At 55.2% G+C, this 14,017-nt stretch overlaps 1 protein-coding gene across 11 annotated transcripts in view; it reads right to left on the minus strand.

Moving 5' to 3' along the window:
* Tns1 (tensin 1) overlaps positions 1-14,017 on the minus strand; it is a 222,643-nt gene that overhangs the window by 124,779 nt on the left and 83,847 nt on the right. The window contains exon 1 of one of the 11 annotated variants that reach the window (XM_052749834.1): positions 9,704-9,895. The exons of 9 other annotated variants lie outside the window; for them this stretch is intronic. The gene's annotated coding sequence lies outside the window, so the exon portion shown is untranslated. Of the gene's footprint in view, positions 1-3,620; positions 3,959-9,703; positions 9,896-14,017 lie in introns of those variants that run through there. One more of the 11 variants, XM_052749835.1, reaches the window with a different exon arrangement.

The following is a 14,017-nucleotide window of genomic DNA, read 5'->3' on the forward strand; positions in this document are numbered from 1 at the left end:
GGGCGAGAGGCAGGAAGCCCTTCTTGCTCCCAATTAGCCAGCAACAGAGACTTGAAGCAGGGCCAGCCCCAAGGCCGGAGCAAGCCTGGCTGTAACCAGCATTGTTTAGCTCTGTGTGACGCATATCCACCCCCAGTCATGTTTCCTTGTTCCCGGGAAAAGCTCAGGGATGGACACTGACAGGGAGGTAGGGAAGGAAGGCAGCCACAGACCTGGCTCCTGCTGCCTCCGAGAGCAGGCAGGTTGGAGATGAGGAGAGAAAGCGCCCATCAGATAGAGACTCTGTGACCCAGAGACACCCACAGACAACACAGTGATGACCACACACAGCTCTCAATGCCCCAGGCACCACACACTCTGCACCCAGCACACACACACACCACACCACTTTGCCAGATGCAAAGTCACTCCCTAGCCCTCTGGCCCAACCCCAGAACAGGCTCGTGAAGGCACTGCCAGCATATCCAGCTGCCTGTGTGACCCAGAGCACTGAGAAGCCAGAGCCAAGTGCAGCGGGGAGCCAGATGTGGGAAAGCAGTAGATGAAAGTGAACTGGAGGTCTGAGGGTCCTAGAGGCACCATCACGTCTCTGCACCCCCCATCCCTCCCCAAATACCTAAAAGAACCGGGCCCTCTCCTGCAGCCTGAGGCAGTAACAGATCACCTTTAAGCTTGAACTTGCCGGTTGCCTGAGCCCTGCCTATCCTGGAAGAACAGAAGGGAGAATGTTCACACACACATATATAAACACATACACACAGAGGGCTAAAAGTGTCTGAACCAATCATTGCAAGCAGAGTGGGGCTAACTGGAGGGTAAACAGCTTCAAAAGTACGCAAGCGCCAGAAAACGGGAATTTTAGTATCGGGATCTACTGGGCGTGTGATCCATTTTAATCCACCAGACACAAGTGATTCCCCTTTTTCCACAGGAAGCCACCCAAACTTAAACAAGAGTGGGTCGGCCGAGGTCGCACAGCTGGGAGGGGCCGAGCTAGACGCTAATGCAGAAGCACCAGACTGCAGACTCTGTGCCCTTTAGCAAGTCCGCCACGAGTTCGAGGCAGCCGCCCACCATGCTGAGAAGGGGTGAGAGCCCAGATGGTGGGTCGGACTAATACAGGCAGAATCATGGGGGCATGGCCAAGGCTTGGATCCCACCAGGACCCTCTACTCAAGACAAGGGGGAGGAGGGTGGAGCTCAGGTTCTGAGATTGTGATTCAGCCACCTCTGGGGAGCATTCCAGCCCTCCAGTCCCACTCTCGGGCGGGCGTCTAAGAGCCACCTGCCCTGGAGACACCAGCCATTACTCACAAGTTACTCACTTGGCCTTGGCGTTCACCCTACCAAGTCAAACCTCCCACTCTGTTCCCTGAGAGTGGCCATGGAGAAGCCAGAAGATCCACAGTCCCCCTCCCTCTAGCCAGAGCATCCCCATCTGAGTCACAGGGGCACACCAGACTCTGGCCTGCTCACAGTAACAGCTGTCGCCCTCTGCTCTGTTCCAAGAAACAGATGCCTAAAGGAATGGTCAGTGTCCCCAGACACACAACAGCCCAACCCAGGACCAGGAGGGAGCTTCCCAGCATCTCTGCCAGGATCCCAGGGATGCTGGAAGATACCCGGGAGCCCATCTCTATAACACAGATCTTCCCAGGCACAAGAACAGGAACCTACATTCAGAAAGCTCCATGGCATGGCTCAGCTAGGCCCAGTCCCTCACAGACGCTCAGAAAGGGGAATTAAACTGTCCAAAGTTGCACAGTGTCAAAATGGGCAACCAGCAGCCTGACCCCCCCCCCACTCCACAACCAATTTCAGCAACACCTCCCCGACCTCAGGTAGGTACAGTCTCCCCCAATCTACTCTCTCCCTGTTGCAGAGCTGCTACAGTCCCCACAGTGGGAGTAGCAATTCAGGAGGAGGAGAAGAGGAGGCCTGGAGATACTGCCGCCAGGTCAGTCACTAAGAGAGATGGGGCTCGAGCTAGTGCCAGAAGCAGGCATCGGTCTTAAAGACAAGAGACGGAGCCCAGGACCTCTGGTTACAGGTCGAAGACCAGTGCCTCTGGCACAAGACAAGGGGTAGAATTCTTGGGGTCCCAGGTAGGGAATTTCAAGAGTCCTGGCTTCCTCCTGCTCACCTTTCCTCCTTCATCCCCACTCCTCCTCACCCCCAACTATCAATGCTCTCAGCCACAGAGTTTGGGGGCAGCAACTGCCACGTATGTGGTTGTCCAAAGGGGAGTTAAGGCATGGAGGAGTTCATCCATCCCTTGTGTTCTCCCATCCCCCTCTGGTAGCAGCTGCTACATTCAGCCCCAGCCAGAAGCCCCCCTCTCCTGAGCTGCTCCCTCCCCTGGCATCAATGACAGCAGCAGCCACAGCGACAGAGGTTGCGGAGTGTGGAGCAGGCCAGCCTCACTTCTTCTCTATCGCCCACATTTCACAGCACAAATAGGAAGCTGCCCATGTCTGCACCGCCTGCCAGAGGTAGAGTCAGGATTCAAAGCCAGATGGCAGGGCTGCAAAGCCCATGACTTAACCCCCCAAGGCCACATCACCTTAGGATAATCCCCACTCCAAGAAATGAAGGTCCCTGAGATTCCCTCTCCTCCTTCAACATACAGTCCGCTGAGCACTTGTAACTGTGATGTGCTGGCCCCTGGCCTTTTGAGACACTCAACATTCCTCCTGGCTTTAAACAGACCAGCCTGTCCCCACCCTTACCAGTCACTTATATGAGCACTGCTGACTTCCAGCAGACAGGCTCCTATACTAAGGGATACTCGTGACCATTCACTCATTCATTCAACCAGTGGACCTACTGTGTTCGGGGACTCACAGTAAAAAGACACCCCCTAAAGGAGCCTCCTGGAACCTGCAATCTACCCTCAGTCCACCTCACTTCACCACAGCTCATTAAGAAGCCTTGCTGGGGAGGGCTCCCAGGGCCAGCAGGCTCTGGTCTCAGGGCACGAGGAAAGAAGTCCAGCCAGGCACAGGAACACCAAGAGGACTTCCCAGTCCCAGGGGTTAAGGACACAGGTGCAGAACCCAGGTCCTGGCTGGAGCTCATCCCCAGGCCTCCCCATCGAACCCCTTCCTGAACCACAACCTGGTCTCAGGGCACAGGAAAGAAGTCCAGCCGGGCACAGGAACACCAAGAGGACTCCCCAGTCCCAGGGGTTAAGGACACAGGTGCAGAACCCAGGTCCTGGCTGGAGCTCATCCCCAGGTCTCCCCATCGAACCCTTTCCTGAACCACAACCCCATCATCTCTCTCCTACGTAAACATCCCTCTGCTGCTCCCTGCTTTGACTCGGCCCAGGAAATCTCCCACCCCTGGCCACCCAAGCAAGACCTCTGGGCTCTCCCCCAAATCCACTCTTTGTTACAGGTTCCCTCTTTAAACCGCATTTACTGTGCCAAGCATTTTGCACACAGAAGTTTGTCTCAACTCCCCCACAGCACACAGCAAGGCTGTGCTGGAATGTGGCCCTCATCTTACAGACCCGGACACCGAGGCCCGGCCGATGTCACGCAGGAAGTAAGTAGCAAAGCTGGACGGGACAGACGGTCATTATGTGGCCCATCCTTACATGCATGCATGCCCCATACCTGAATGAGTCCCTCCGTAAAACTCCTTCTCAACCTTCCAAGTCCATCTCAAAGGGCTCTTCCTCTCAGAGACCTCAGCTACTCCACCAACTCATGCAAACAGCTTCCTGCACCCCACTCCTGCTGCCTGCAGAGGAGCTATCTACTCCCCCTTGTCTCCCACTCGAAGGTGTCTCAATGGCCTTTCCAGCCCCAGATCTGGCACCCTGCCTGGCACAAAGTAGATGCCCTAAAAGGCTGTTACTGTGAAATCAGGAAGGCCCCCCAGGTCCAGCTGGATTGGCCCGGGCTCCCGGCCTCCTCAGCAGGCTCATGGGCATTGCCGGACCCAAGCAACCCAAACCCAGCAGCCCATCTCCTCCAGACCCAGATGGCAGGCAGGCAGCCAGGGCCCTGGTCTCATACTCCCCCCTCCTTAGCCCAGGCCCTCTCTGCTTCACCAGCTCCGCAGATTCTGGGAGTCTCAGCCGGTGATTAGGGCCCTAATCAGGCAGGACTTCCTGCCAGCCACTGCCAGAGGTGGGGGCGGGGCGGGAGGGAAGCAAGGTCAACCCAAGGTGAAGTTTCACAGCCAGGGACCCAAGGAGCCCCCTCACCACCACCACCCCCACCGGCAGATGCACTTTAGAAGCAACCAGCACTACACCTCTCCAATCCTCTGGCTGCTAAGTGAGGACATTGAAGCCCAGAGAGCAAAGGGACTCAGCCACCGGGCAGAGCCAGCCTGAGATCTGTCAGTAGGAAGAGCACCATTCTTGTACTGCCTTGGGCCAGGGTGCCCCCAGGGTAGAGACCCTCTGTGCACTCTCTCCCCAACTCTCCCGGGGGAGCCTCAGCCATAATCCTGCCCCCTGCTAGCACCAAGCTCAGCCAGCACTGAACCTCAGCCCTCTCCCTGAAGGGTGGCTATGGGCCAGCTGATTGCCTGGGCTGGTGGAAGATGTATTCAAGGTGAGGCTCACTTCTCATCTCTCAAGGATCAACAGTCCAGAAGGGCAGAGGGTAACCAGGCAGAGGAGGGGAGCCAGAGACAGCCCTCCCAGTGGTCATCATGATCAGCCTAAGACCATTCTTCCTTCAAAAGAATGCCTGATGCTTTTTGCAGCTGCAACTGGGCGGGCCAGGGGTCCGGAAACTGTGTTCACCCCTGACCCAGAGCAACCTCAGCCTCCTGGGTGGGGAATCTCTGGGTAAGAGATCAGGCCAAGAAGCTGATCTGTAGTGAAGGAATGGCAGACACCAGAAAGCCCTGGACCCCAAGGAGGGTAGAGGCCTGGGAGGGAAGTGGGTGTAGCTAAGACACCTAAGGACCAATCCTCCAAGCTCTCAGCTCCTGTGTACACAGGGAGGGCTGGGGTAGTTACCCCCACCCCTTACCAACAAGGGACCAAGTTAGATTGTAGCAAGAGGCATGCTGGTCGGTCTTCAAGGAGCCCCGGAGGGTCTAAGCCAGTTTGCAATGGTTACCTCTCTAAAACATAAAATTCCCTATGGCTACGGTCAAGGATAGCCTATTTGGAGACCAGCTGGGCCCTTGCCAGGCCTGGGAGGTTCTAATGCAAGCAGTGGCTGTCTGAAGGGTGGGGAAGGATCCCAGAGGGACTTGTTTACTGGGATGGCAACTTTCTCAGAATCCTCCATAAACACATATCTGCTCCAGCTCCCTGGGGAGACAAGCCTGAGGTCCCCTCCATTCCAGGCCTTCCTCCTAAAGCGGCAAAGTCAAAGAAGGAAGACACTGCTCGGATATAAGAGCCCCTTAAAGGAAGCCCGGGGAATCCTGACCGACACTCTCTCCATCATAGGGAAGAAGCAACTATGGAAGTCAGTGCGGAGTTCTGTGCATGCTAGGCAGGCTGGCTACCAGCTGACCTGCATCCCATACTTCAAAGCACTTGAAATCAACAAATTCATTCAAACTCCATGCCCATGCCATGAGGCCAAGACCCACGCTAGAGAGCAAGCTGAGGCTCAGAGAGGCCTAGTCTCTTGTTGAGACCACACAGCTAGCAGGTAGGAATGGTTACCACAGGCAGGTCCCCAGCAGGTTGGCTCAAGGCACATGCCCTCCATCTGCCTTGCTCCATACTTTGGAGGAAAAGTAGCCTTGTTTGCAGGCTAACAGCTTTTCAGCAGGCCTGTCCCAAACCCTCAGTCCTCCGGCCTCGTTTGGTACCGAAAGCATCATCACCTGGGAAGCAAAGGCCATGACACAGCCAGGTGACAGACCTACAGGACAGAACAAGGGACACTGGCAGCATATGAGTGTCCCACATGCACTCCAAGAGGAGGCCAGGAAGGTCCCTGGAGGAAGCTTCCAGTGGCCAGGCGTGGAGAGCTCACAGCGGCCCTCCTGCAGCCCTCATCTGGTCAGATCCCTGGATCCACCCTTCTGCACCAGCCCCTGGCCTAACCAGTGCTCGGGCCTGAGCTGCAAGCTCAAAGCCCTAAAAAGGCAGGGAACACACAGCCCCGTGGAGCCCTGCAGGAGGAAGGGCCAGGGACTGACCCAATCCCCTCCCATGACAGTTCCAACTCCCTCACAGAAACCAAGGTGAGGACAAGGAGGGAGATGGCCAAGAACCAGCCGCCCTAGAGGCTCCAGCGCGAGCACAGGGTGTCCATGGAGGCAGCCCAGCCTATCACGCTGGCATCCCTGCCACCCCCATCATTCCTTTCCCAGCTGGCCTATGCCCACACCTCTACATGCCTAATGGTTCTGGAAACTAAAAGCCAGCCAGCCGGGGAGCCATGGAGCCAGAGGCCTCAGGGGATAATGCTGGGGACAGAGTGGAGGCCTGTCCCTCCCCAGTGTCTAAAAACAAACTTTTCTCTCCCCTACAGTCACACTCCCTTCTGATTTGTTTTGTTTCGTTGGGGGCGGGGTTGTGGGGGGGGGGGAACCCTGCCTATCTTTTGACAAATCCAACCATCCCCAAATCCTCAGTTTCCCTTTCTAGGACCGAGAAAACGTAAGTGAGAGGCAGCAATGAACCCGCAGCTCAATCTATGCCTCCACACAGCCCTCACATTCCTCCCCTGCTTTCCCTCATCACTGGGTCCCTTTCATCCAGAAGGAAAAATGCCCTGATTAAGAAGTCTCTCCTACCTACCTCCTGGCTGTAGACAAGGGATAAAAGTTAGACAATGAGAAGGACTTCCCCTTCCGAAGAAGCCAGAAGGGTGAGAGGTACTGCCCTAATTGGAGGCAGAGGGCTCTGTGCAGTAACCTCAGACTCTGGCTCCATGCTCAGGAGCAAAGGGGCCACAGGTATCCATAGAATGGGTTGTGGGGAGAGGCAAGCTGGGGTAGGCAGGCTGAGCTAGAAAGGATGGAGCCCAGGGAGGGTCCTAAACCCCAAGGGAAACATCTGGGGAGGGACGGACGGACACACACACACACACACACACACACACACACACACACACACCACACATCCCGCTTCCCTGTAGGAAGCCACACCCCCAGCATTGAGTTGGAGAAGTGTCAACCCCCATTGCCTCTCCTTCCCAGGGAAAACAGGTTTGAAGAGGCCATGGGGAGGTCACCTGTTCCTCTCCTACCCCTCCAGAGAGGCTCTTGAGAACAACAAATGCCCTTGGCTTGTTCCCCACCCCCACCTCTACCCCCACACCCTGCTTATTACACAAGCCACTTAGTGAAACCTTGACAACCCTAAAGTACTTGGAAAGAGGGAAACTGAGGCCTGCCCCTGGGTTCTCCGATTCTGGCATCACTCATCTGCCCACCATCTCCAATAGCTGAGGAGGCTACTCCTCTTGGGCTACTCAGAGGAGGGTCTCAGAACGCCCAACATGGAAACCACTTCTGGTCCTCAGACACTCAAGACCTGTGGCGCCTGCCATCCCCTCCCCTTTACCCTGTGTTCTGTGCCCATGGGTTCCAACCGGCCTTCCAGGAGTTAACCACAGAGCCAGGGTGGCCATGAGGAAGCACCTCTCAGCAGCAGTGCAGGAAGCAGCCGGGGCAGACCTGGTGGGCAGTCGGCTATGGATGCCAGGGAGAGGCGTCTCCAGGGCTCTCTAGTCCCCAGTGCGGTCAGAGGGCGACCCTGTGAGTCCGCACCCATGCTCGAAGCCTGAAGCCACAACTCTGACCCCCCATTCCAAGCCCCCATTCCAGAGTCAGAGAACTCCCCAACCCTAAGAATCCCAGGACCTCAGCATCCCCAGAGACCTCAAAGGTCGTCTTTCTCACCACATCTCAGGGCAGGAATCCTTCCACAGTGTCCAGCTTGTCTGAACTGCCCCTTGGGACAGGCCACTCATTACCTTACACCAAAGCCCACCCTCTCACTGACCAGTAAGAGCTTCTGGAAGCTCCTGTTTAAACCCTCATTCTTCCAAGGCAAATCTCCATCCCCAACTCTTCCTAGCTCCCTGAACGAAGTCCATTGATGCTGGGTACCCCCCCCCCCCCGCAGAGCAGAAGCCTCCTCCCTAGTCTCCCGGGCACCTTATCTCAGCCCATTCCTCCTGGCTAACCCCACATTGAGTTCTGCTCTAAGGCTCCAAGGGAGGTGGGTTATGAAATACGAGACAAGGGTTAGGAAAAGAGGGTCAGAAGTTCAAGACCAGGACTAGGGGAGTCAGAAAGATTCCTAGGCTATGCCCTACACCACCCAAGAATCCTCAATTTCAGATCAAAGTCCTGCCCCAACCCCTCCTGTCAACTCCTTCTCTACTGACAATGTTGGGAACCCAGTGTTAGTGGGTTCTCCCACCTGGAGGGCTCCCCCATCCTGCTTTGGGCCAAAAGGGTTAGGGCTAAGAGTCCTTGGGCTGTCGTAAGCTTTGAGTCTTGGGGGAGAGCTGGGGTCTGGGAGACAAGAGATGCCGTCAGCTGGCAAAGGGCAGGAGGCACTGAGGACTGGAGGCCAAGTCTGAGCCACAATGGTCCCCACCCCACCTCCAGGCAGCTTCAGGAAGGGGAAAGGGCCCTCCCTCCCACCTCCCACCCCACCTCTGCTAGGCCACACAGAAGGGCTTCCAAGAGAGAAGCCTCCGGTCCTCAAACATCCGAACCCCACTTTGCAGCTGTCCCTTCTGTTCCCACCACAACTGCCTTCCTGACCTCATGATCCTGGAAACTTCCCCAACCAGTACCCATCCTGTCCCCTAACCCTATCCCACGCCCCTGCGAAGAGCCCAGCCCAAGAGCCCAGCAGGCTTCTCTGCCCACCCCACCCCCAGGCACCCCCTTTCAGTTTCCTCTACTAGGGCAGAGGCCAGCCTAAAAACATCTGGGCAGGCAATACTGGCCCTGGTCCTGAGGTTAGCTCTGGGTGGCTTCTTTAAGCTTAGTAAGGGGTAGCGGGCAGGAGACCAGTGTAGGGGGACCCTGTGTGTTCATTAACCACCTGGATTAGACATTTCTGCCCAGAGGGGTGAGGAAGGAATGAGCCTACTGGCTGGGGGAGGGGCAAGGGGCAACACATGCCAGGCTGTGCCCATGGCAAGGGGGCATGGGGCCCACACAGAGAGGAGGAAAGTGATGCTAGAGAGCTTTTCACTTTAACCATCTGCAGCCAGCCCCTCCCCTGCACACAGATCATGGGGAGCAGAGAGAGCGCCCCCAAAGAGAGGAATGAACCCCAAAGAAGTTCCAGCCACTATCAGGGAAAAAACTCCCCCTCACAGTCTTCTGCCTACCGGACCCTGCCATGGACAAGGAGTGAGCAAAAGAGACACCCCCCCCCACACACACTCCTTTACCTCTGTGCCTCTGGTCCCTTCCCACTCCCGGTTGTACAAAGCCTTATTAACACCAGCAACTTAGCGGCACACAAAACTCTTCCTGAAGCTGGCTCAGCGCTTGCAGGGACAGCCGCGCCCCAGACATCCCTGGCAGACCTCAGGAACATCTGACAGCTTCGGGGCTGACAAGTTGGGCCCGAGGGGCTAGCTTAGCCTAGAAGTGTGACAGGGGAGGAGGGGCTGATCGCACCTTCCCCAAGTTCAGAATCTGAAGCCAGAGCGTGGTACGTCAGCGTGTGCAGATTGCTGGGCTGTCTCCCCTGCACCCTTGCACATTCAAGCACTCACTGGCCGCATCCGCTCACCTTTCCAACCGAGGAGCCACTGGGTGGCAGGCCAGGGCGGTGGGCAGTAGCAGGGTGGGTAGCTGGGCTGGCAGGAAGCTGGTGGCTCCTGGGGAGGCGGTGAGTGAGCTTGCCCAACAGGACAGAGGTAGCAGAGCCCGGTCCCAAGGCCGCTGCTGCTGCGAGCGGAGCGAGCGTGTGAGCGCGCCCAGGGCGCTGCCGGCTCCCTCCCCGGGCGGGCGGCCTGGGGCACCGCCTCCTTCCCGGAGTCAGCGCGTCGCCCCCCACTGCCGCCTCCTTTAACCCCTGCTACGCTCTGCTGCACAAACTGCGCTCCACCAGGCCCCAGGCCCGCACCATGGTGCACCTGGGTAGGCCAGCTGTCCAGCAGCTCTCTGGGGAACAGGCCAGAGGGCTTAGAGAAACAGGGGTGGGAAGGGACAGGTAAGAATCAAGACGCCAAGAAGTGGAGGAGCCCATAAGAAAGACTCAACTGTGGAGTCAAGGCCAAGGCCAAAGGGTTACTGAGTGATGATGATGATGATGAGGAGGAGGAGGAGGAGGAGACAAAAGAACAAGCTGTATTTCTAACACACTTGGGTACCAGCTACCAGCATCTCCCTTCCGAAATCTGCTTTTTCCTTGTCTGTCAAATGTGACATGACAATCCCTGCTTTTTCCCTGGAGTGGGTAGGACCTATGTGACTCTATATTCAAAAGTCACTGGAGCAGAGTTCCAGTTCACAAAAGGCATGCATCCATCCTCTTTAAAATGTATCCCCAAAAGTAAGATGATGGGGTCCGGCGGCAGCAATCTTGGCACTTGAGAGGCAGGCAGATCTCTTGTGAGTTCAAGGCCAGCCTGATCTAGAGAATGAGTTCTAGGAAAGCCAAGGATACACAGAGAGACCCTGTCTCAAAACACTCGAAAGAAAGAAAGAAGGAAGGAAGAAGGGAGGGAGGGAAGGAGGGAGGGAGGGAGGGAGGGAGGGAGGGAGGGAGGGAGACAGAGAGAGAGACAGAGAGAGAGAGAGAGAGAGAGAGAGAGAGAGAGAGAGAGAGAGAAAGGAAGGATGATGGACAGGTCATACAATCATATCTTTACCCTGGATACTGTTTTCAGGGCTCCTGGTGGACACCAAAACTGTGGATAATCAGATTCCTTAAGTGAAAGGGCAGAGAGTTTGCACAAAGTGTTTGCACAGAACTTATGTACAGATTCCTGTATAACTGATTTACAAACAGGATCTCATATAGCCTAGGTTGTGCTGGAGTAGTTGTTTAACTAAGCATGACCTGGATCTTTAGATACTTCAGCCTCTGCCTTCCAAGTGCTGGAATTACAAGCATGGGCTACCATACCGGGTTTTATGTGGTGCTAGGGACTGAACCCAGGACCTCCTGCGTACCTAGTTTTATTCCCCCTAGCCACATCCCTAGCGGCTCCCGCTCCTATTTGCTTTAAATCCCCTCTAGAACACTTGTAAAATCTAGTACTGTACAAATGCTCTCTGTAAGTAATAGCTGTGCTGAGGTCTTTAAGGAAGATTGATAACACTATAAAATAAAGTCCGTTCTTGTTTAGGATCGTCACAAGGTTTCTTTCCAAGTATTTTCAATCAGCAGCTATGACTCTGTGGAGCAGAACCCACCAGTCTGGAGGGCTTATTCTATACCAAAATGTTTGCTGAATCTAGAGAACCCACCGTACAATCATTCCAACTCTCTGTATCTATGAAACATGTTTACACTAAAAAAAAGCACTTGAAAAAATTTGGATCAACAAATAAATGACAGAAGCAGACAGGAGGCTCCTGAAAATGTTATGGTTAACTTTTGGAGGGGCACTGAGTCCCACTATGTTGCCCTGGCTAGAACTTGCTACATAGACAAGGCTGGCCTCAAACTCACGGAGATCCTCCCGGCCCCCTGCAAGTGCCAGGGATAGTTAGCTTAAGTCGTCAGTTTGACACACTCTAGACTCGCCTGGAAGAGGTTCTCAGTAGGGGACTGTCTACATGGGGATGGCCTGTAAGCATATCTGTGGGGATTGTCCTAATTAAGCTTGTGAACGTGGAAAGACCCAGCTGACTGTGGGCCACACCATTCCTGGGCAGGAGTTCCCAGACGGTCGAAGAAGAATAGAGGAATCAGTGGAGCCAAGCACACACCAGCAGGGTGTCCATGCAAGGGTCCATGCATCTGTTTCTCTCTGCTCTTGACTATGGATGGGATGGAAGCAGCTGTTTGAAGTTCCTGCCTTGATTTCCCCCCACGCCCCCATTGATGGAGCCCTCTTTCTCCCTTAGGCGGATTCTCGTTAGGGTGTTTTTCAGACTAACAGAAAGGAACCTAGAGCAGAAGGGGACAGTCATTTGTCACACACCCACTGCACGCCAGACACTTGAAGAACACTCTGCCTTCACTCCCTCTGCTACCACCGCTAACGACAGGAGTCAGGTGACAGCAGTTGGGTGACAGGCCTGTCAGGGGCCAGGCAGGACCGCCAATGCCAGGGAGGAACTTGAACCTGTACCTGCTAATTCTGGTCCCAAGCCCTCCGAGGCACGTTCAAAAGGGTCATGCCTTGCGCATCTGAGCTAGGCACCTACATCCCTGAGCTCAGTGTCCTCTGATGTGCGTACCTTTACAGCCAAAGGACTCTGTGATGGTCTTACTCATTCAGCCAAACTCCTCACCCCCTGCAGGCAGGCTTCAGTTCACACCAGCAGTAGAATGGCGGGGGCCCAAAGAGAGGGACAAGGGCTTCAGATCGCCTGAGGTCAAAGCCACAAGAACCGTCCAGTACCCCAGGAACAATCAAACCTCTTGGGAACAGATGAAAAGGAGAGAGGCAACATCGCCCTTCCCCCATACCCTCTCTCCTTCCTCCAGAGATGATAACCTCCCTACAACAGCCCAGATAGAAATAGAGTTCAAGTTCCCACACCTCCAGTCCCAGCACGTCAGAACCCACAACCTCAAGAGCAATGTCAGTCCATCAGTGTATATATGCTGTCCAGGGATAACAAATACAAAGAAAATTATGAACTCTGTGGGGACACCGGCCTAATCCTCCTCACCAGGCCCAAACCAGGTCTCCCACTCACTGCCTTCCCTCTGGGTCAAAGGTGATCTTGGATCACCTCAGCCTGCCTAATTCCTATTCTCCTACCCTCGCCCAGACTAAGGGACCCCTGTGGAGCCTGGACATCTCAGTCCAGTTGAGAGATTAGAAGATTCCATGCCAAGTCCAGAACTCTTGTCTCCTCTGTTCATGGGGAACTCAAGTACCAGAAACACGGAACCCCTCTTACTTCAGGTCCCCCAAAGTTCCAGTCTCCTCCTTTATACCCCCACCACAGTCCCCCTCCTGACATCAGTCACAGCTCCCAGGGTCAAGTATGACCCCAGCCCTCCCTCAGACAGTTCCAGGACCTCTGAGCCCTCCAGCCTTTCCTTTTTCCATCATTCAGCTTTGGCTTCCGTACCTTCCTCTCCCAACTGTTTCTTCTCCCCACCAGCGCTCCCTACCACTTTCTCCTCCATCCCCCACACGGCCCCTTACTTCCAGCTGGTAGCTAGCCAGTGATGCCAAACTTCAGCAGCTCTGGGATACCCTTTGTGTGATCTCCAGTGCAGTTTCTTTTGGGGATCGTGGTTTGTTTCTGAAGACAGGGTCGCATAGACGCAAGCTGGCTTCCAACCCGCTACGTAGCCAGAGACGATCATCAAGATCCCTCTGCCTCGACCTCTTAAATGCTGGAATTCCAGGTGTGCACCACCTCGTGTGGTTCATGCAGTGCTGGTTATCAAACCCAAGCCAGCCTTCCCACACAGCAGGCGAGCACTCAGTCAGCTGAGCTACATGCCTGCCCCTTCAGTGCAGTGTCTACGGTCATCCGTTGAGGAATCTTGCCATTCTGAGTTCTGAGCAGGACCCTCTTTGAGAAGAGGGGAACTGAGCCCTGACCTTCATGGTGGCTCTTCAATGGCCTTCTCCTGGTCCTACAGGTTCTGTCTGTCATCTGGCCCTACCTAATTGTAGGAATTAATTTCAAACCTTTATCAGGGATAGGGGGTCTGGGATGGTATCAGTGATGTGGGAGGCAGCACAGAGGAAGAGAGTAACCCATCAAAGGCCTTCAGGGAGCAGCTTCATCAGTAGTGAGCAGCCACCTGAGAGGCAGCCTTGGGGCTGGAGAGGGAGGGAGGTCATTGGCAGGGACATGGGACCTCTAGGGACACTATGAGGAAGTGCTCTTGGGCCTCCCCACATCTTCACTCCAGTGACCAGAGGGAATGCAAGATGCAGAGCAGCAGCCAGGCGGTGGT

The sequence above is a fragment of the Peromyscus californicus genome, unplaced genomic scaffold (assembly GCF_007827085.1).
Source record: "Peromyscus californicus insignis strain IS unplaced genomic scaffold, ASM782708v3 Scaffold_21__1_contigs__length_65335640, whole genome shotgun sequence".
Taxonomy (NCBI): domain Eukaryota; kingdom Metazoa; phylum Chordata; class Mammalia; order Rodentia; family Cricetidae; genus Peromyscus; species Peromyscus californicus.